This window comes from Scyliorhinus torazame, chromosome 25, assembly GCF_047496885.1.
Source record: "Scyliorhinus torazame isolate Kashiwa2021f chromosome 25, sScyTor2.1, whole genome shotgun sequence".
Classification (NCBI taxonomy): domain Eukaryota; kingdom Metazoa; phylum Chordata; class Chondrichthyes; order Carcharhiniformes; family Scyliorhinidae; genus Scyliorhinus; species Scyliorhinus torazame.
In genome coordinates this window covers 47,748,264-47,770,208 of record NC_092731.1, presented here as the reverse complement: position 1 = coordinate 47,770,208, position 21,945 = coordinate 47,748,264, and the positions used below count along the sequence as shown (strand labels likewise).

At 50.1% G+C, this 21,945-nt stretch overlaps 1 long non-coding RNA gene across 1 annotated transcript; it reads left to right on the top strand.

Moving 5' to 3' along the window:
• Positions 1-509: 509 nt before the first annotated feature.
• On the top strand, positions 510-21,730 carry LOC140402511 (uncharacterized). The gene is made up of 2 exons (XR_011938146.1): positions 510-838; positions 21,462-21,730. It is a non-coding gene; the product is annotated as an uncharacterized lncRNA (long non-coding RNA).
• Positions 21,731-21,945: the final 215 nt, after the last annotated feature.

Below are 21,945 nucleotides of genomic sequence, written 5' to 3'. Positions count from 1 at the left end.
CTTCTGCACTGTAAATTCAATGATAATCTATGATTAATCTAGGACAAAGGTTCGGCACAACATCGTGGGCCGAAGGGCCTGTTCTGTGCTGTATTTCCTATGTTCTATGTTCTATGTGCGTGGAAATTTTTTTTACGCAGAGGTGGTAGAGGCGGGCACGATAGCATCATTTAAGATGCATCTAGACAGATATATGAATGAGCGGGGAACAGAGGGAAGTAGATCCTTGGAAAATAGGCGACAGGTTTAGATAAAGGATCTGGATGGGCGCAGGCTGGGAGGGCCGAAGGGCCTGTTCCTGTGCTGTAATTTTCTTTGTTCTTTGTTCTTGTTCTCTTTTACTCCAATCCAGTGTCTCCGAATCGCCATTGCAAATACTAGATTTGTTGCAAATTTACTGAACCGAAGCGGAATTCCACAATTGCCCTGGTGGAATATTAACTCACGTCGTAGCTAATTAACCCAGATCCTAGATTGATCATCGATGAGGTAATGTTGCCCGGATGCTTGACTAACTATTCAGCCATTGATGTACTTGGCTAATACTTTCACTGAACACAGCTCTGCGATTTCAAAGGAAAAGCTGTGCCCACGGAGTCAAGCTGCCAACTCATCCCATGTCACGCAGATAAGAAACACCTTGGGATAGGATGTCATTGTCAGTCACTCCCCTATAAGTGCGGTAATAAAGGCAGGAAACTCTCCCGATGTGTGTTTCGATTCAAGGTGACGGATGTTGAGTCTGTAAAAATGCCTAAGACGATGAATGCTCTGCTATTCGTTCTTGGGCTCCTAATTGTTGGCGTTGAAGAGTTAATCATTCAATCAGCTTCCAAAGGTAACAGTCCTTCACTTCTCCAATCTCTGACCAGCCCATCTTTAAACTATTCTACTTTTTAAATTTTTTCTCTCTGCTTTCATAATGAGGTTTTGATTGTTTGACTGAAGAAGATTGTGACCGGCGGGTTTAGGATTTTAATCTAAACTAATTCTACCACAAATTGTGTCTGGATGCCTGACCGGGTGAAGGGAAAGACAGATGTTCAGAGTTGAGCCAAGCACACAAGCAACGCGCGGTCAAACTGTTGTCCCCTTTTGCAGTGATAGTCGCCAGCCGGAATGTGGATCATGTTTCGAAGTAAGGTTACAGCCCAGATTCTAGAAAGGGATAAACTCACAAAACCTGAGGCAGGCTCCTGCTCCTTGATTGACGGTGTGAGAAATTGAAATTAAAAAAAAAAATTCACAGGATGCTGAACTCCCGAGACACATTTCCCGACATCCCAGTGTGCAGTTTCACAGTTTCAGAACTGACAATTGTGAGCAATGCTGCAACAATATGCACCCGAACAAGAAGAACCCAAAGCAGGAGCAGACCATTCAGTCTGACCAAGCCTGGTATTCGGGGGAAAGTATAACTTCCCTCCCTCCACCTCCCTCCAGCCCCACAGCTACATCCACAAACACATCTGCTCTTTTATCATTTCCGTCCAGGCAAAAATAAACTTCGCTATTCTCACTTTGCCGACGTTAAATGTTGGATCATTCCCTACAGTCTGGGGGCAGAGGAATCCAGGTTTCACTAGTGTGAAGACATGCCTCCTCATCTCACTCCATAATGACCAGTAGTCTAATGCGGCAGCGGGATGGAAACCAATGTAGCGAGTCAGAGGGTAGTAAAGAAGGGGACAGAAACGAGTTCGGAGAAAAGTGGAAGGCAGAGAAATAGTTTGAACTGCCTAGAATGGCAGGAGGTGGGAACCAGAGCAGTAGGTCAACGGGAGAAATAACTGAGGGAGAGCTACAGACTGAGGCCAGTGAGATTAAGAGGAAGAGCAGGCACGGAATGGTTGGTCAACGCAGCGGGGCTGGTGGGCTGAAGTGCATCAGGTTCAATGCGAGGAATATTTCAGGGAAGGGAGATGAACTTAGAGCTTGGATTAGTCCGTGGAATTATGAGGTTGTTGCTATAACAGAAACTTGGTTGAAAGAGGGAAAGAATTGGCAACTAAACATTCCAGGATTTAGATATGTAGTGGAGATGCCGGCGTTGGACTGGGGTGAGCACAGTACGAAGTCTTACAACACCAGGTTAAAGTCCAACAGGTTTGTTTTGATGTCACTAGCTTTCGGAGCGCTGCTCCTTCCTCAGGTGAATGAAGAGGTCCCGGAGAGACCTCTTCATTCACCTGAGGAAGGAGCAGTGCTCCGAAAGCTAGTGACATCGAAACAAACCTGTTGGACTTTAACCTGGTGTTGTAAGACTTCGTACAAGGATTTAGATACTTCAGGCAGGACAGAGGGGTTTCAAAAGGGGTGGGGGAGTTGCATTACTGGTTGAGGACAATATCACAGCTGTGCTGAGGGCGGACACCTTGGCGGGTTCATGCAGGGAGGCAATCTGGGTAAATCTCAGGAATAGGAAGGGTGCTGTCACAACGTTGGGGATTTACTATAGACCTCCTAACTGCCAGCGGGAGATAGAGGAGCAGATATGCAGACACATTGGATTGGATTGGATTTGTTTATTGTCACGTGTACCGAGGTACAGTGAAAAGTATTTTTCTGCGAACAGCTCAACAGACCTAATGTACATGGGAAGAAAAGGAAATACATAATAGGGCAACACAAGGTATACAATGTAACTACATAAGCACTGGCATCGGATGAAGCTGGTGCAGGAGTGAGGGTTTCCGTTATCTGGAGCACTGGGAGCTCTTCCGGGGCAGGTGTGACCTATATAAGAAGGAAGGGTTGCATCTAAACCGGAGAGGCATAAATATCCTGGCCGCGAGGTTTGCTAGTGTCACACGGGAGGGTTTAAACTAGTATGGCAGGGGGGTGGGCACGGGAGCAATAGGTCAGAAGGTGAGAGCATTGAGGGAGAACTAGGGAATAGGGACAGTGTGGCTCTGAGGCAGAGCAGACAGGGAGAAGTTGCTGAACACAGCGGGTCTGGTGGCCTGAAGTGCATATGTTTTAATGCAAGAAGTATTACGGGTAAGGCAGATGAACTTAGATCTTGGATTAGTACTTGGAACTATGATGTTGTTGCCATTACAGAGACCTGGTTGAGGGAAGGGCAGGATTGGCAGCTAAACGTTCCAGGATTTAGATGTTTCAGGCGGGATAGAGGGGGATGTAAAAGGGGAGGCGGAGTTGCGCTACTTGTTCGGGAGAATATCACAGCTATACTGCGAGAGGACACCTCAGAGGGCAGTGAGGCTATATGGGTAGAGATCAGCAATAAGAAGGGTGCAGTCACAATGTTGGGGGTTTACTACAGGCCTCCCAACAGCCAGCGGGAGATAGAGGAGCAGCTAGGTAGACAGATTTTGGAAAGTATAAAAACAACAGGGTTGTGGTGATGGGAGACTTCAACTTCCCCAATATTGCCAGGATGTTGCCTGGAATGGAGATTAGGTCTTACGAGGAAAGGTTGAGGGTGCTAGGCCTTTTCTCATTAGAGCGGAGAAGGATGAGGGGCGACTTGTTAGAGGTTTATAAGCTGATCAGGGGAATAGATAGAGTAGACAGTCAGAGACTTTTTCCCCAGGTGGAACAAACCATTACAAGGGGACATAAATTTAAGGTGAAAGGTGGAAGATATAGGAGGGATATCAGAGGTAGGTTCTTTACCCAGAGAGTAGTGGGGGCATGGAATGCACTGCCTGTGGAAGTAGTTGAGTCGGAAACATTAGGGACCTTCAAGCAGCTATTGGATAGGTACATGGATGACGGTAAAATGATATAGTGTAGATTTATTTGTTCTTAAGGGCAGCACGGTAGCATTGTGGATAGCACAATTGCTTCGCAGCTCCATGGTCCCAGGTTCGATTCCGGCTTGGGTCATTGTCTGTGCGGAGTCTGCACGTCCTCCCCGTGTCTGTGTGGGTTTCCTCCGGGTGCTCCGGTTTCCTCCCACAGTCCAAAGATGTGCGGGTTAGGTGAATTGGCCAATGATAAATTGCCCTTAATGTCCAAATTGCCCTTGGGGTTGGGTGGAGGTGTTGAGTTTGGGTATGGTGCTCTTTCCAAGAGCCGGTGCGGACTCAAAGGGCCGAATGACCGCCTTCTGCACTGTAAATTCAATGATAATCTATGATTAATCTAGGACAAAGGTTCGGCACAACATCGTGGGCCGAAGGGCCTGTTCTGTGCTGTATTTTCTATGTTCTATGTTCTATGTTTGACTGGAACTCACTTAGTGCCAGGGACTTAGACGGGGCAGAGTTTGTAAGGAGCATCCAGGAGGGCTTCTTAAAACAATATGTAGACAGTCCAACTAGGGAAGGGGCGGTACTGGGCCTGGTATTGGGGAAAGAGCCCGGCCAGGTGGTAGATGTTTCAGTAGGGGAACATTTCGGGAACAGTGACCACAATTCAGTAAGTTTTAAAGTGCTGGTGGACAAGGATAAGTGGTCCTAGGGTGAATGTGCTAAATTGGAGGAAGGCTAATTATAACAATATTAGGCGGGAACTGAAGAACCTAGATTGGGGGCGGATGTTTGAGGGCAAATCAACATCTGACATGTGGGAGGCTTTCAAGTGTCAGTTGAAAGGAATTCAGGACCGGTATGTTCCTGTGAGGAAGAAGGATAACTACGGCAATTTTCGGGAACCTTGGATAATGAGAGATATTGTAGGTCTCGTCAAAAAGTAAAAGGAGGCATTTGTCAGGGCTAAAAGGCTGGGAACAGACGAAGCCTGTGTGGAAAATAAGGAAGGTAGGAAGGAACTTAAGCAACGAGTCAGGAGGGCTAGAAGGGGTCACGAAAAGTCATTGGCAAATAGGGTTAAGGAAAATCCCAAGGCTTTTTACACGTACATAAAAAGCAAGTGGGTAGGCAGAGAAAGGGTTGGCCCACTGAAGGATAGGCAAGGGAATCGATGTGTGGAGCCAGAGGAAATGGGCGAGGCACTAAATGAATACTTTGCATCTGTATTCACCAAAGAGAAGGAATTGGTAGATGTTGAGTCTGGAGAAGGGTGTGTAGATAGCCTGGGTCACATTGAGATCCAAAAAGTCGAGGTGTTGGGCGTCTTAAAAAATATTAAGGTAGATAAGTCCCCAGGGCCTGATGGGATCTACCCCAGATAACTGAAGGGGGCTGGAGAGGAAATTGCTGAGGCCTTGACAGAAATCTTTGGATCCTCACTGTCTTCAGGTGATGTCCCGGAGGACTGGAGCCTAGCCAATGTTGTTCCTCTGTTTACGAAGGGTAGCAAGGGAACTACAGGCCGGTGAGCCTTACTTCAGTGGTAGGGAACTAACTGGAGAGAATTCTTCGAGACAGGATCGACTCCCACTTGGAAGCAAATGGACGTATTAGTGAGAGGCAGCATGGTTTTCTGAAGGGGAGGTCGTGTCTCACTAACTTGATAGATTTGTTCGAGGAGGTCACAAAGATGATTGATGCAGGTAAGGCAGTGGATGTTGTCTATACGGACTTCAGTAAGGCCTTTGACAAGGTCCCTCATGGTAGACTAGTACAAAAGGTGAAGTCACACGGGATCAGAGGTGAGCTGGCAAGGTGGATACAGAACTGGCTAGGTCATAGAAGGCAGAGAGTAGCAATGGAAGGATGCTTTTCTAATTGGAGGGCTGTGACCAGTGGTGTTCCGCAGGGATCAGTGCTGGGACCTTTGCTGTTTGTAGTATATATAAATGATTTGGAGGAAAATGTAACTGGTCTGATTAGTAAGTTTGCAGACGACACAAAGGTTAGTGGAATTGCGGATAGCGATGAGGACTGTCAGAGGATACCGCAGGATTTAGATTGTTTGGAGACTTGGGCGGAGAGATGGCAGATAGAACATAGAACATAACAGCGCAGTACAGGCCTTTCAGCCCTCGATGTTGCGCCGACTTGTGAAACCATTCTAAAGCCCATCTACGCTATTCCCTTATCGTCCATATGTCTATCCAATGACCATTTGAATACCCTTAGTGTTGGCGAGTCCACTACTGTTGCAGGCAGGGCATTCCACACCCTTACTACTCTCTGAGTAAAGAACCTACCTCTGACATCTGTCTTATATCTATCACCCCTCATTATGTCCCCTCGTGCTAGACATCACCATCCGAGGAAAAAGGCTCTCACTGTCCACCCTATCCAATCCTCTGATCATCTTGAATGCCTCAATTAAGTCACCTCGTAACCGTCTTCTCTCTAACGAAAACAGCCTCAAGTCCCTCAGCCTTTCCACATAAGATCTTCCCTCCATACCAGACAACATTCTGGTAAATCTCCTCTGCACCCTTTCCAATGCTTCCACACCCTTCCTATAATGCGGCGACCAGTATTGCACGCAATACACCGAATGCGGCCGCACCAGAGTTTTGTACAGCTGCAACATGACCTCATGACTCCGAAACTCAATCCCTCTACGTTAGCTTTTATTAGTAAAAGCTAACGCACCGTAAGCCGTCTTAACAACCCTCTCAACCTGAGTGGCAATTTTCAGGGATCTATGTACATGGACACCGAGGTCTCTCTACTCATCCACACTGCCAAGAATCTTACAATTAGCCCAGTACTCTGTCTTCCTGTTATTCCTTCCAAAATGAATCACCTCACACTTTTCTGCATTAAACTCCATTTGCCACCTGTCAGCCCAGTGCTGCAGCTTATCTATGTCCCTCTGCAACTTGTAACATCCTTCCGTACTGTCCACAACTCCACCGACTTTAGTGTCATCTGCAAATTTACTCACCCATCCTCCTACGCCCTCCTCCAGGTCATTTATAAAAACAGCAGTGGCCCCAAAACAGATCCTTGTGGTACACCACTAGTAACTGGACTCCAGTCTGAACACTTCCCATCAACCACCACCCTTTGTCTTCTTCCAGCTAGCCAATTTCTGATCCAAACTGCTAAATCTCCCTGAATCCCATGCTTCCGTATTTTCTGCTGTAGCCTACCGTGGGAACCTCATCAAACGCTTTACTGAAATCCATATACACCACATCAACTGCTTTACCCTCATCCACCTGTTTGGTCACCTTTTCAAAGAACTCAATGAGGTTTGTGAGGCACGACCTACCCTTCACAAAACCGTGTTGATTATGTCTAATCAAATTATTCCTTTCCAGATGATTATACACCCTATCTCTTAAAAAACTTTCCAAGATTTTGCCCACAACAGAAGTAAGGCTCACTGGTCTATAGTTACCGGGGTTGTCTCTACTCCCCTTCTTGAACAAGGGGACAACATTTGCTATCCTCCAATCTTCTGGCACTATTCCTGTTGACAAAGATGACTTATAGATCAAAGCCAAAGGCTCAGCAATCTCATTCCTAGCTCCCCAGAGAATCCTAGGATAAATCCCATCCGGCCCAGGGGACTTATCTATTTTCACCCTTTCCAGAATTGTTAACACCTCCTCCTTATGAACCTCAAGCCCTCCTAGTCTTGTAGCCTGAATCTCAGTACTCTCCTCGACAACATTGTCTTTTTCCTGTGTGAATACTGACGAGAAATATTCATTTAGCACCTCTCCTATCTCCTCGGACTCCAAGCACAACTTCCCACTACTGTCCTTGACTGGCCCTACTCTTACCCTAGTCATTCTTTTATTCCTGACATATCATTCGAAAGCTTTAGGGTTATCCTTGATCCTACCTGCCAAAGACTTCTCATGTCGCCCCCTGGCTCTTCTTAGCTCTCCCTTTAGGTCCTTCCGAGCTAACTTGTAACTCTCGAGCGCCCTTACTGAACCTTCATGTCTCATCTTTACGTAAGCCTCCTTCTTCCTCTTGACAAGTGTTTCGACTGCTTTAGTAAACCACGGTTCCCTTGCTCGACCACTTCCTCCCTGCCTGACAGGTACATACTTATCAAGGACACGCAGTAGCTGTTCCTTGAACAAGCTCCACATTTCCATTGTGCCCATCCCCTGCAGTTTTCCTCTCCATCTGATGCATCCTAAGTCTTGCCTCATCGCACCATAATTGCCTTTCCCCCAGATATAACTCTTGCCCTGCGGTATATACCTATCCCTTTCCATCACTCAAGTAAACGTAATCGAATTGTGGTCACTATCCCCAAAGTGCTCACCTACCTCCAAATCTAACACCTGTCCTGGTTCATTACCCAGTCCCAAATCCAATACGGCCTCGCCTCTCGTTGGCCCATCTACATACTGTGTCAGGAAACCCTCCTGCACACATTGGATTTGTCAACGGACCCATCTAAAGTACTCGAACCAGAGCGTTTCCAGTCAATATTTGCAAAGTTAAAGTCCCCCATAACAACTACCCTGTTGCTTTCGCACCTATCCAGAATCGTCTTTGCAATCCTTTCCTCTACATCTCTGGAACTTTTCGGAGGCCTATAGAAAACCCCTAACAGAAAACCCCTAACAGAGTCCGGATTAAAACCTAGCAGCATTTAGATTGTTTGGAGGCTTGGGCGGAGAGATGGCAGATGGAGTTTAATCCGGACAAATGTGAGGTAATGCATTTTGGAAGGTCTAATGCAGGTAGGGAATATACATTGAAAGGTGGAACCCTCAAGAGTATTGAAAGTCAGAGAGATCTAGGTGTACAGGTCCACAGGTCACTGAAAGGGGCAACACAGGTGGAGAAGGTAGTCAAGAAGGCATACGGCATGCTTGCCTTCATTGGCCGGGGCATTGAGTATAAGAATTGGCAAGTCATGTTGCAGCTGTATAGAACCTTAGTTAGGCCACACTTGGAGCATAGTGTTCAATTCTGGTCACCACACTTGTGGAGGCTTTAGAGAGGGTGCAGAAGAGATTCACCAGAATGTTGCCTGGTATGGAGGGCATTAGCTATGAGGAGCGGTTGAATAAACTCGGTTTGTTCTCACTGGAACGACGGAGGTTGAGGGGTGACCTAATAGAGGTCTACAAAATTAGGAGGGGCATAGACAGAGTGGATAGTCAGAGGCTTTTCCCCGGGGTAGAGGGGTCAATTACTAGGGGGCATAGGTTTAAGGCGAGAGGGGCAAGGTTTAGAGTAGATGTATAAGGCAAGTTTTTTACACAGTGGGTAGTGGGTGCCTGGAACTCGCTACCGGAGGAGGTGGTGGAAGCAGGGACGATAGTGACATTTAAGGGGCATCTTGACAAATACATGACTAGGATGGGAATAGAGGGATACGGACCCAGGAAGTGTAGAAGATTGTAGTTTAGTCGGGCAGCATGGTCGGCACGGGCTTGGAGGGCCGAAGGGCCTGTTCCTGTGCTGTACATTTCTTTGTTCTTTGTTCTTTGTTATTTATATACCTACAGAAAACTGGGATTTCCACTTTATCGAAAGAGAAAATGCTGGAAAATCTCAAAATGTCCGGTAGCATCTGGAGGGAGAGAAAATGGCTAGCGTTTCGAGTCAAATGACTCTTTGTCAAAGCTAACAGATAGAGAAAGTGGAAAATATTTATACTGTGGAATAAGAATTAATTTGCTTTTACTTCCACTTTATGTTGGTTGCCAGCCTTTTCTCATAATCAGTCTTAGCTTCTCTAATTATCTTCTTTCATCTTCCCTCTGAATCTTCTCTCTGCGTCTTGGTTCTCTACAATCTTTTCTACCTTCGATCTGTCATAAGCACTCTTTTTATTCCTTATATTAATTTTTGTCTCCTTTGTCATACTCGTACCCTGCTCAGGAAATATACGTGATTGTGAATCAGGACCATTTATGATTTGAAGGTAACCGAATGACCAGCTACAGTTTTTCCCCTCCAACTTGTCTTTCCCATCTAACTGTCCCAGCTCCCCTCATGCCCCATTGAGGTTACCCCCCCCCCATTAACTCTGGATTACCCCCCCCCCCCCCCCATTAACTCTGGATTACTGATTTTCCGTAACCATCATCAGCATTCAAGTTATGATAAAATGATCACTGAGTCCGAAATGTTCCCCCATTGACAGCCCGCCCACATCAGTTCCACGAACCAGGTCGAACAGTGCGTTGTTTCTTGATGGACTGGACATAGATCGCTTTAAAAAAGTTTCCTGAACATTACCTAAACACATTTGCCCCTTTCCGGCCTTTACAAATCAGTTGTTTCAGCCTGCGTTCGGGTAATTGCAGACCCCGCTTACAACTGCTCAATGATGTTTGCGTTATTCTGTAATTCCAGCGCATTCTTTTAAATTAAAAAGAACAAAACGTTTTAATGAAATGTACAGATTAAATTTATTTTTTTAAATATACATTTAGAGTACCCAATTCATTTTTTTCCCAATTAAGGTGCAATTTAGTGTGGCCAATCCACCTACCCTGCACATCTTTGGGTTGTGGGGGTGAAACCCACGCAGACACGGGGAGAATGTGCAAACTCCACACGGACAGTGACCCAGACCCGTGATCGAACCTGGGACCTCGGCGCCACGAGGCCGCAAGTGCTAACCCACTGCTCCACCGTGCTGCCCACCAGATTACATTTATTGATGGAAAGAGTAAAATGATAAATTTTATTAATAAAGACGCCGAGAAGCAAGGTGCAAAAAACGCTAAAATTCCGAGGTCGTGCAGGAGCACAGCTTCCGAATATTTGAAGACGGCAGGGCATATTTAAAGTGGGGCGAACAATCCATACGGTGTTTTGGACTTTATAATAATGAGTAAGAAAACAAGAAAGCAATCACACCTGAAAAAAGAACTGCTTTTTTGAAGAATATGAAAACAACACACAGGTTACATAAATGTACCACATGAATGGCTCCAGGGAGTCGGAACTTCAGTTTATTAGATAGAGGAATGATGCTGAGTCCACTTGTCTTATAAAAGGGAATGTTGCTCGGATATTTAATCAAGACATTCCAAATCATGAAGAGGTTTGGTCAGAGAAGATGGGAGAGAAACGTCCCATTGATGCAATTTTCGAAAATCCACAGAGACCGAGTTAAGATGATTGGTGAAAGCAGAAGATATCTTTCTTGACATCCAATGTTTACCTTCCCAGGTGCACTACCTGAGAGCTGATTGATTCAATGACTTCCACTAGAATGTTATAGTCATCTGTAGGGTAAAACTATGAAGCTCCATGGCAAAACGTCGGGTTGGTCAATTGCACATGAATAGAGCCAGGGTGACACGAATGGTCCTAAGATCTTACACTTTGTTTAAACGCTTCTCTCTTTCCATCAGTAGAATCCAGTAGTCCTATCATAGTGCATTAAACATTTATGTGCTTACTTACCCAAGGGACTTTGGAAAACCAGATGCACTAGATCTCCGTGTTTCTTGTTTTCCAAACCATTTTTCCCCTCCACAAAAGATGAAATATGTATGTCAGACAAGGCTTCATTTTCTGAAAACCATCATCGCTGAATCGAATTTTACCTTTCTTGTAAGGAGGCATTGTTAAATAATAATTTCCAACATTTTCCCAATAACTGTCAGTTGGCTATGTAATGTTCAATTCTCCGTCTTACTCCTACCTGCTTCCATGAATAGAATTGTCTCAGGTCTCAGAAATATTCTATCTCAATCTGACTAAAAGCCTGTCTTCGATTCAGGACAAAGATGGAGTCTGTGCCTGTCATAGGCCCATACAGAGAGTGATTATAGCACAGTATTCCTCACAGAACCATCCCTCTAATCCTCCCGATGACGTAAAAATATTCTCTTTTCCTTTCATCTCCGACTTCATTCCTCTCAGCACATATTTGACCTCATATTTCCCAAACATATGGTAGTATTTCACGATTCTATTTTGTCTCGGTTTTGGGGTCAATAGATTGGAATGTACTCTATTCTGTGTGTGCATGGAACTCATCAAAGATGTTAAATGTTTTTTTTGCAGCCTCTGAATTTATTTTGTTATTCAACAGTTGATCCTGGCCGAGATACTTATTAACTACTTAACCAGGAAACATCCACAATAAATGTACGCATCTTGCACCTTTACACTTCTAATAATATTAATCTTTTAGTGTCACAAGTTATTGTGAAAAGCTCCGAGTCGGCACATTCCGGAACCTGTACCTGGCTCCATTTAACCGATCCACATCTTAATTAATCATTCACAGCCACACACACACACACATTAGTGTAATATCCCTACAACATATTTTTAAAAGTAACATGATTTCTCACATGGATGGCAGGATGTCCCGATTTAATACCACTCCCTACATCAAAAGAGGAGATTTCTCCTCAATCCTGCCATTATTTCCTACTTTTCTTGCAGCAAGTATGCTCACTGATTCGTTGCACAGTCAGTTAGAAGAAAGAGCAATACAGCACTGGAACAGGCCCTTCTGTAATCCAAGCCTGTACCGGTCATAGTACCAGACTTGGCCAAAATCTTCAGCACTTCCTCGTGCCGTATCCCTCTTTACCCATAAGAACTTCTTTATCAAACGTCTCATCAGTCTTCTTTGTTCCAAACTAACCTTTCAGCATTGCAGCATTCTATTAAATCAATCAGGAGGTGGCTCTGGAAATAGGGGATGCATTGGTGGTCATCTTCCTGGATTCTATACTCTGGATCTGTCCCTGCAGATTGGAGGGTAGCTCACGTCACTCCGATATTGAAAAAGGGAGGTCGAGAGAAAGCAGGGAATTATAGACAAGTAAGCCTAACATCGGAAGTGGGGAAAATGCTTGAATCCCTTATCAAGGACTTTATAGCAGAACATTTAGAAAGCAGTGGCAGTGATCCAGCCAGAATCAGCATGGATTTATGAAGGGAAATCATGCTTGACAGATCAGTTGGAATTCTTTAAAGAGGTAACCAGTACAGTGGACAACGGAGCCAGTCGATGTGGTATATTTGGACTTTCAGAAGGCGTTTGACAAAGTCCCGCATAAGAGATTATTGTGCAGAATTAAAATGCATGGGATTGGGGGAAATGGATTGAGGTGGATGGAAAACTGGTTGGCAGAGAGGAAACAAAGAGTAGGAATTAACGGGTCTTTTCCAAATTGGCAGGCAGTAACCAGTGGGGTACCACAGTGATCGGTGCTGGGACCCCAGCTATTCACAATACATATTAATGATTTGGGTGAGGGAACAAAATGTAACATCTCAAAGTTTGCAGATGATACCAAATTAGGTGGGAGGGTGAATTGTGATGAGGATGCAGGGCGGCGGGATTCTCCGATCCAGTGGCTAAATGTTGATGCAGATGTAAAAGCCGGATGTTTTACAATGGCGTGAATGGGCCGCTGTGAGTAGCAATTCTGGCCCGCAAAAGGAGCTAGCACAGGAGCCGCGAGAAGTGGGGATCAGACCGACGCATCAATGACGCTGGCCCTCACTCAGTCGTAAGATCCGCAAGATTGCCGCCGCCCGCCGGGCCGCCCCAAGGTTCAGGGACCTGGATACGCTGCTGGACACGGGAGAGGAGAGGAGGGCGGTCCTGTGCCCCACACGTGGACACCACCAGTCCGGCGTTTGTGGAGGGAGGTGGGCAATTCTGTCAGCGCCACAGGGCACAAACAGAGCCGCGATAAGATGCACGACCTTACGAGAGCAGGCAGGGTGAGTACACAGCAACGTGCCCCTGACACCACCCCGCATACCACCCACACATATGAAAGGTGCCCCCAGGGTGACGGCACAACCCCGATGTGACCCATATGGGCTGCACCCACCCATGCGGGTGCCCCGTGCTGCCCTGCCATCATTTACCCACCATCAGCGCTGCCTGCATCGGGCCGCCAAACCCTGATGTTTGTTTCTCCCGCCCCCACGCCCCACTGCCCACAACCACAGGGAGAGAACCGGAGGGGTTCTACCCATACCGCACCCCCTCACCGTCCATGAGTGAACAGAGGGCCGCAGGCAGAGCCGAGGGCCGGGAGGTTGCCGGCTGCCAGGTCGAGGCGAACCAACAAGTGAGACTCCCCCGCCTGACGTCAGCCCCCTCACCCCATCCCCCCCACTCCACCCCCTCCACCGTCCCCCACTGCACCCCCCTCACTCCACCCCCCCCACTCCACCCCCTCACCCCATCCCCCACTGCCCCCCCTCACTCCACCCCCTCCACCGTCCTCCACTGCACCCCCCTCACCCCATCCCCCATTCCACCCCCTCCACCCTCTCCCACTGCACCCCCCTCACCCCATCCCCCCATCCCCCACTGCACCCCCCTCACTCCACCCCCCCCACTCCACCCCCTCACCCCATCCCCCACTGCCCCCCCCTCACTCCACCCCCTCCACCGTCCTCCACTGCATCCCCCTCACCCCATCCCCCACTGCACCCCCTCACTCCATCCCCCCCACTCCACCCCCTCCACCCTCTCCCACTGCACCACCCTCACCCCATCCCCCACTGCACCCCCCTCACCCCATCCCCCACTCCACCCCCTCCACCCTCTCCCACTGCACCCCCCTCACCCCATCCCCCCATCCCCCACTGCACCCCCCTCACTCCACCCCCCCCACTCCACCCCCTCACCCCATCCCCCACTGCCCCCCCCTCACTCCACCCCCTCCACCGTCCTCCACTGCATCCCCCTCACCCCATCCCCCACTGCACCCCCTCACTCCATCCCCCCCACTCCACCCCCTCCACCCTCTCCCACTGCACCACCCTCACCCCATCCCCCACTGCACTCTCCTCACTCCATCCCCCCCACTCCACCCCCTCCACCCTCTCCCACTGCACCCCCCTCACCCCATCCCCCACTGCACCCCCCTCACCCCATCCCATGCAACACCCCCCCACCCCATGCCCCACTGCACCCACTGACCTCCTTTCGTCTGTTTAATGATATGTGTTGTCTTGTGTCTTACAGGACAAGCCGCCGGTGGTCCTGGCCCATCTAGCATTGCAGGCCCATGGCCAGTGCCAGGCCCAGTGGCCCCCGTGGCACGCAGACCACGGCGGGGAGGCGGGAAGACCTTCCACTGACAGGGTGACCAAGGACACTGAGAGAAAGAGGACGACACCCGGGACACCGAAAGCCAAGACACAGGCACCCTATCCCCTGATGCACACGACACCGAGAGCACTGCCACACAGAGCACGCCAACCCAGAGGACTGATGGGCCGGACAGTGACACGCACACGGGGGCAACACAGGCCAATCGGGCCAGGGGTCGACCGCAGGAGACCCCGGATTTTGGCCCTGACGACGACCTTGACTTCTCGGACTGATGTAACCCAGACCCTCCACCATCGCGAGACACTCGCTGCGGTCGGGCACTTTAGCCATGAGGCTTCTGGGACACTCACTGGTGCGCACCGCACAGCCGCTCTGGTACAGCAGGTGGAGGTAGGAGCAGCCGAGGGGCCGGACGGTCGGAGGGCAGCCCAGCCGCGGCATCCAGCTGCCGCCCAGAAGGGTGCCGGGTTCCTGGACTTACCAGACCCACCCACAGACCCGATGCGTTTGGAAACCCAGGGAGTGGACAACGGGATGACAGCCGCCTTCCAGAATCTGCAGACGCAGGTGGAGGAGTCCATCCGCTCCAGGAGCAGCGAGTGGTACCGGTCACGGCTGCCTCCCAGGCCGACACCGCACGGGTGGCGTCCGCGATGGAGGCAATCGGGACAACGGTTTCGACCATAGGTCAAGGTTCTGCAAGTCCTGGGGCTTCCCCATGTCCCAGAGCCAACTGGACATTGCCGCCGGGCTTCGGGGTCTGGCGGAGTCTCAGCAGGCCTTCTCTGAGAGCATCGGCGACATCTCCCAGGTGCTGCTGGCGTTGCACAAGCCCAGAGGGAGGTGGCAGGGTGACAGTCCCAGGCAGGGATGACCCACTCCCTGAGCTCCATCGCTGCTGAGGTTCGGACCCTGGTCGACAGCACAGCGGGCCTCCAGGACTGGCAGCGCCAGGTGTCGGTGGTGCCTCGGGGCTTGTCTCCGCTCGCACCCCCATCCCCTGGAGAGGCCCGGGGACACCGGGCACACCGAGGGAGGAGGAGGTGCTGGGGCCCGTGCCGGTGACTCCTGCAGGGGAGGTCCCGGAACACCGCGGCACCTCGGACTCCCCTCGTCCCATCCCTGGTGCACCTGGTGGACAGCGGGCAGAACAGGGGGGCTCCATGCCATCCAGGATGCCCGAGGAGCAGCCTGGCCCATCCAGGTTGGGCCGACCCAGGAAACGAGCGCCAACGGGGAGCCAAGTCGCAGGACAGGAAGTCTCAGCCGTCCGCCTCCACTCCTGCTGTACCGTCTGGGGATGTAAGGCCAGGAAGTTCGACACCTAGTAAGTTGGCATGGGTGCAGGGCACAGTTTAGTTATAGGGGCTAGGGCACGTGTATGTAACCTTTCTAATTAAACTCACTGTTACACCAATGCAAGCTGCCTCTGGGATATGTCCGATGATGGTGGGTTCGGGTAGGGGACTGAGTGCCGCGGTGGTCGACGGGTAAAGGAATGTTGAGCCCCGGTGGGTGTAATGTGTGCCCCCCCCCCACCCGGACGTCCACGCCACCCCGCCCCCAGCGATTCGACAGGGCCATGTGAAGGAGTGTCCAGGCCACATACAGGGACTACCCAGGTGGAGGGGGCAAATGTGGCCATGAGTCAGACATTGTCTAACGATTTGGAGCTGACAGCTCATCGCAGAGCGGGTTGTCATCATCCTCCATGGCATCGAGCACAGCCGCTTCCACAAGCAACCGTGTGAGCCCAGCCCATTGTGCCACAGGTGGATGTGTAATGGAGGGTGTGGTGCATGAGGTTGTGTGGGAGGTAAGGGTGGTGGGTGGTGGGGGAGGTGGGGGTGCGGGGAGGTGACGTGGTGCCAGTGCCACTGCTCAGCGAGCCTCTGCCCCCCTAGTTGGTGAAGCGTGCTCGCTGGCCCTGCCGATGGCATTGTGCAGCCTCCCGTCCATATACGGCCCCCATGTCCCGTCGATTGCCCCGCCCCTCCCCATCCTCCTCATCTGGAGAACGGTGCCCTTCCACGGGCTCCCCCTCTGCCTCCTATTCCTCCTCCTCCAGCACATCGCCCTCTGCTGGGCGATGTTGTGCAGGACACAGCAGACCAGAACGATGCAGCTGACCCTCTCCGACGGGTACTGGAGGACCCCCCACAGAACGGTCCAGGCACCTGAAGCGCATCTTCAGCAGCCCAAAGCACCTCTCGACCACACCCCTGGGCGCTGCATGGACATCGTTGTAGCAGCGCTCCTCGTCGGTCTGTGGCCTCCGTATTGGCTTCACCAGCCACGACCGCAACAGGTAAACCTTGTCGCCCAGCAACCAGCCCTGCAGTCTGGGGGGGGGTGGGGGGGGGGGGGGGGGGCGGGGGGCGTCCCTCGAACATGGCGGGGATGAACGATTGGGCCAGGATAAATGCCGGGGTAGCGGGTGCAGACGTGCAGGATCTTCATCCGATGGTCACAGACCACCTGAACGTTCATGGAGTGGGACCCCTTCCTGTTCATGAACACGGCCCTGTTATCCGCTGATGGCCACATGAACCCCATCGATCGCCCACTGGACCATGGGCATCCTGGCCACGGCAGCGAATCCCGCACCCGGGCATCCTGGCTGGCCCGGAACCCGATGTAGCGGCCGGCGATGGCATACAGGGCGTCGGTCACTGCACGGGTGCACCGGTGCCTGCGAGATGCCGGACAGGTCCTGACTCGGCAACTGGAACATAAAAGTTCAAGGCCACCGTCACCTTAAAGGCCATCAGGAGACGCTGTCCCCGCCCCCCCCGCAGTCCCACGTGGTGCCAGGTGTGCAATCAGGTGGTGAATATGGGCGATGGTCTCCCGGCTCATCCAAAGTCTCCTCCAGCATGTCCCGTCCGGCAGCTCCTCGAAGGACATGCGGCGCCAGTATACACGAGGCCTCATCGGCTGCCACCTGGCCCCCTGCAGCCCGTCCCTCTGCTGCAGCTGCCGCCACCTCTTTAAGCAGCCTGCGCATACGCTGCCACAGGGCCGCATGCAGGGCAGCCGCCGCCGCCACGGCGGCCAACATCGCTGGCTGGTGCCCAAAGATGATGATCTGCAGGGCGTGGGGGTGGGGGTAGGCAACAGATTGAACCATGGCGCATGGTCCCTTCCACAAGCCGCCCAGGTTGGTCGATTGTGCCACGCTTGCACCACACAAATGCATGCCCATCAACCGCTGGCCGCACCCTCTGTGCCCCGGCTCCTGTTGCCCGTGCCTCCTGATAGCGCCACCGTTGGATGGCAGTGCCCTTGGTGGGGGATGCCATGGAAGCCCCTACCTCCTGGTGGGCGCCATCGGCTGGGTGGCCGGCCCCCCGGGGGTGGGGGTTGGGTCTGTCACCCATCCACAGGGTCGGGGTCTCGCGCTCAGCGAGCGCCCAGGGTCGGTGCCCATTAGCCTGGCCACCAGGGGGATTCAGTCTGAGGATTCAGGGTAAACCATTTTGGACAGAGATAAGGAGACACTTATTCACACAAATAATAGTGGCACATTCCCGGCCGGCAGAGCTGTCCTCCCCACGAACCCCCCTGAATCTGGAGGCCCTTCCCCCGTCAGCCCCTCGCCCCCAGCCACGGCCGTGCCCGTCCCGACACCCGTGCGTCCCCCCATGCCGGCCCCTTAGCTCCTGCTTCCGAGTCTTGAGTCAGCGACTTGCGCACGATTTTTAAAAGCCGGTTGGGGGCGCCGCCGTGACCTGGGATCTGGACTTCAGTCCATCACCGGGGAATCACCGGGGCCCAGCGAATCGCTAAACGGGCATCTCCGGCGATTCTCCGGGCCGTTCGGCGCCGAGGACAACCATGCTGGTTTCGCTTGTTGGCAGAATCGCAAAACGGCGTCGGCATATCGTTGGGAACAGAGATTCTCCAAACCGGCGTGGGCTGAGAGAATCCCACCCAGAGATCCAACAGCAATATCTGGACAGGTTGGACGAGTGGGCAAACCAATGGTAGATGCAGTATAAGTTGAATAAGTGTGACGTTATTCATTTTGGAAGCAAGAACAGGAAGACAGATTACTACCCGAATGTTTGTAAATTGGGAGAGGGGAGTGTGCAGCGGGACCTGGGTGTCCTTGTGCATCATTCGCTGAAGGTAAGCATGCAGGTGCAGCAGGCGGTAAAGAAGGCTAATGGTATGTTGCCCTTCATTGCGAGAGGTTTCGAGTATAGAAGCAGGGATGTGTTGCTGTGATTTTCCAGGGTCTTGGTGAGGCCACACTTGGAGTATTGTGGGCAGTTTTGGTCTCCTTCTCTGAGGAAGGATGTTCTTGCTCTCGAGGGAGAGCAGCGAAGGTTTACCAGACTGATTCCAGGGATGGCGGGACTGTCATACGAGGAGAGATTGACTCGGTTGGGATTGTTCTCGCTGGAGTTCAGAAGAATGAGGGGGGACCTCATAGAGACTTATAAAATTCTAACAGGACTGGACAGGGTAGATGCAGGGAAGATGTTACCAATGATGGGTGTGTCCAGAACCAGGGGTCACAGTCTGAGGATTCAGGGTAAACCATTTTGGACAGAGATAAGGAGACACTTATTCACACAAAGAATGGTGAGCCTGTGGAATACATTACCACAGAAAGTAGTTGATGCTAAAACTTTGAATATATTCATGATGCGGCTGGATATAGCACTTGGGGAGAATGGGATCAAAGGTTATGGGGAGAAAGCAGGATTAGGCTATTGAATTGGATGATCAGCCATGATGGTGATGAATGGCGGAGCAGGCTCGAAGGGCCAAAACACCTCCTCCTTCTCCTATCTTCTATGTATCTATGTAATCCCCCCATTTCACCTCCAAACCTTTAATATATAGAACAAGAAAACGTGGGAATATCACTTATATCCCACTGGACAAATATCTCGCAGGCACTGACAAGTAACCTTTCTTTCCCACTGAGCCAATTGTGTGTCCAGTAGGCTACATTCCGCAGGAACCCATGGAGACTTATTTGTAACCACTCTGTCATGTGGGAATTTGTCAAGAGTCGTGATATAATCTATGCAGCCCACACCATGCCAACAGCAATGGAGATACTATAATTATGATAGATGATAGAGCATTCAGATAGTTTTAGTCCAACAAAAAAGTTGACCTGGGTTCGTTTGCGGAAATTAACTACCGTCACCAATCTTACTTGTCACTTGCTCAATCTTCATTCAACTTAGTCAGTCACGGTCTTCTGTTAACATCCCCGCTGACTGTCTTCGATTAATCTGCGCCTTTTGAAGTGACAGTTTATCCTGTCCCGATGAACTGATTCCAATAAATTGACCACAACTGAGGTTCGATTGACTGACCTGCCATTGTTCGATATATAGAACATAGAATACAGAACGTTACAGCACAGTACAGGCCCTTCGGCCCATGATGTTGTGCCGACCATTTATCCTAATCTAAGATCAACCTAAGCTACACACCTTCAGTTTTCTGCTGTCCATGTGCCAGTCCAAGAGTTGCTTAAATGCCCCTAATGACTTTGACTTCACCACCTCCGCTGGCAGTGCGTACCACCTGGTATCGGGGACGGCACAGTGGCACAGTAGTTAGCACTGCTGCCTCACAGCTCCAGGGACACGGGCTCAATTCCAGCCATGTGTTTGTGGAGTTTGCACTTTCTCCACTTCTCCGTGGGTTTCCTCCGGGTGCTCCGATTTCCTCCTACAGTCCAAAGGTGAGCTGATTCGGTGTATTGGCCATGCCAAATTGCCCTTAGTGTCCAAATGTGTGCCGTTTATGAGGGGTTACAGGGATAGGGCAGGGGAGTGGGCCTCGGTATGAAGCTTCAAGGATTGGATCAAGTCCAACTGGGGTGGGTTATTGATTTTTGGAAATCGTATAATTGATGTGTTTTTATCAGTGTTTGTAGATAGGTCTTGACAAGCAGACAGATCTCATCTCTCCTGTACACGGCATCAAGCTTGGGTTAATAAAGCCGTCTTATCCAGGTTGTTGTCTCTGTTCCTCTCTGTACTGAGTTGAGCCATAACCACAGGGAAGAACCCCACGTGAAATCTGACTCAATACAGAGGTTTTGAAAACGCTCCTATAGCATCCTTATGCACTGTGGGAAATATGTGGTTAATCCTATCATGTCATCAAACGTATCTGTTATTGGATTTAAAAGACCTAGATTTTCCTTTGCACATAGATGGCAGAGGAGATCTTCCTACTTGTGAGGTGCAGGTTCGCTGGGATTATGGAAATGGGGTGCCGGAGTTTGTCTGGTTAGGTTGCTCTTTTGGATGGTCGCTACAGGCTCTCTGGGCCTCATGGCCTGATTCTGCAACGTAGGGGTTATACGGTTCTATAACTGAAAGTAGCTGTTCTTTTAAAACTGATTTCGCATTTTTAAACCAAAACATAACATTTCCACTTTGAATGGCCTTTAGTTATGGCAAGTGTTCTAATATCATTTTCTAAAATAAAGATATGGTATATTCCACGTTGGTTGAAGAATAGCATGTAGATTTAATAAACCCAAAATAGAAACTGTTAATGGATACTACAGAGTTAGTCGCAATAGCACTGTCCAGCCAGCTGCCAATTTCAGCATTAGGCATTCGCACATTCAATCAATAATTTATTCATTTTATTTTGAAATTCAGAATTTTTGAGTCTCTGCAACTTGCCTGGAACAATGTGCCGGAAGAGGGATTGCAAACCGGAAGAGGACTATTTCCCTTTACATTGCTACCATGGTTTGGAATGTTGCAAGATCCGCTTTCAGCCACTCGACAGCATTGGAGCCCCAGTAGACCGTGGTCCTTTTCTTCAGTGAATGACTTTCATTGGCTCTCTGATTGTTTGCGAGCAGATACAGTCACTCTGTATTGCTAAACAAGGCTGTACTCAGAATTAAGATTAATTGCATTTACCACTGCTTTCAATCCTTTCCTTATTTCTCGTTAATATTTGTCTGTCTGCATTCGGGATAACTGAGGCAGCAATGTGGGTAGTAAGAAACCTGGGAATCACAGAAAGTGCTGAGAAGAGCTTCGGAAGTCTTAAAAATAACACATTCTGAGCGTGATGCTGCAACCTGATGAATCCCATAATGTGCGGACTCTAACCATTGTGCGTTCAATGGAA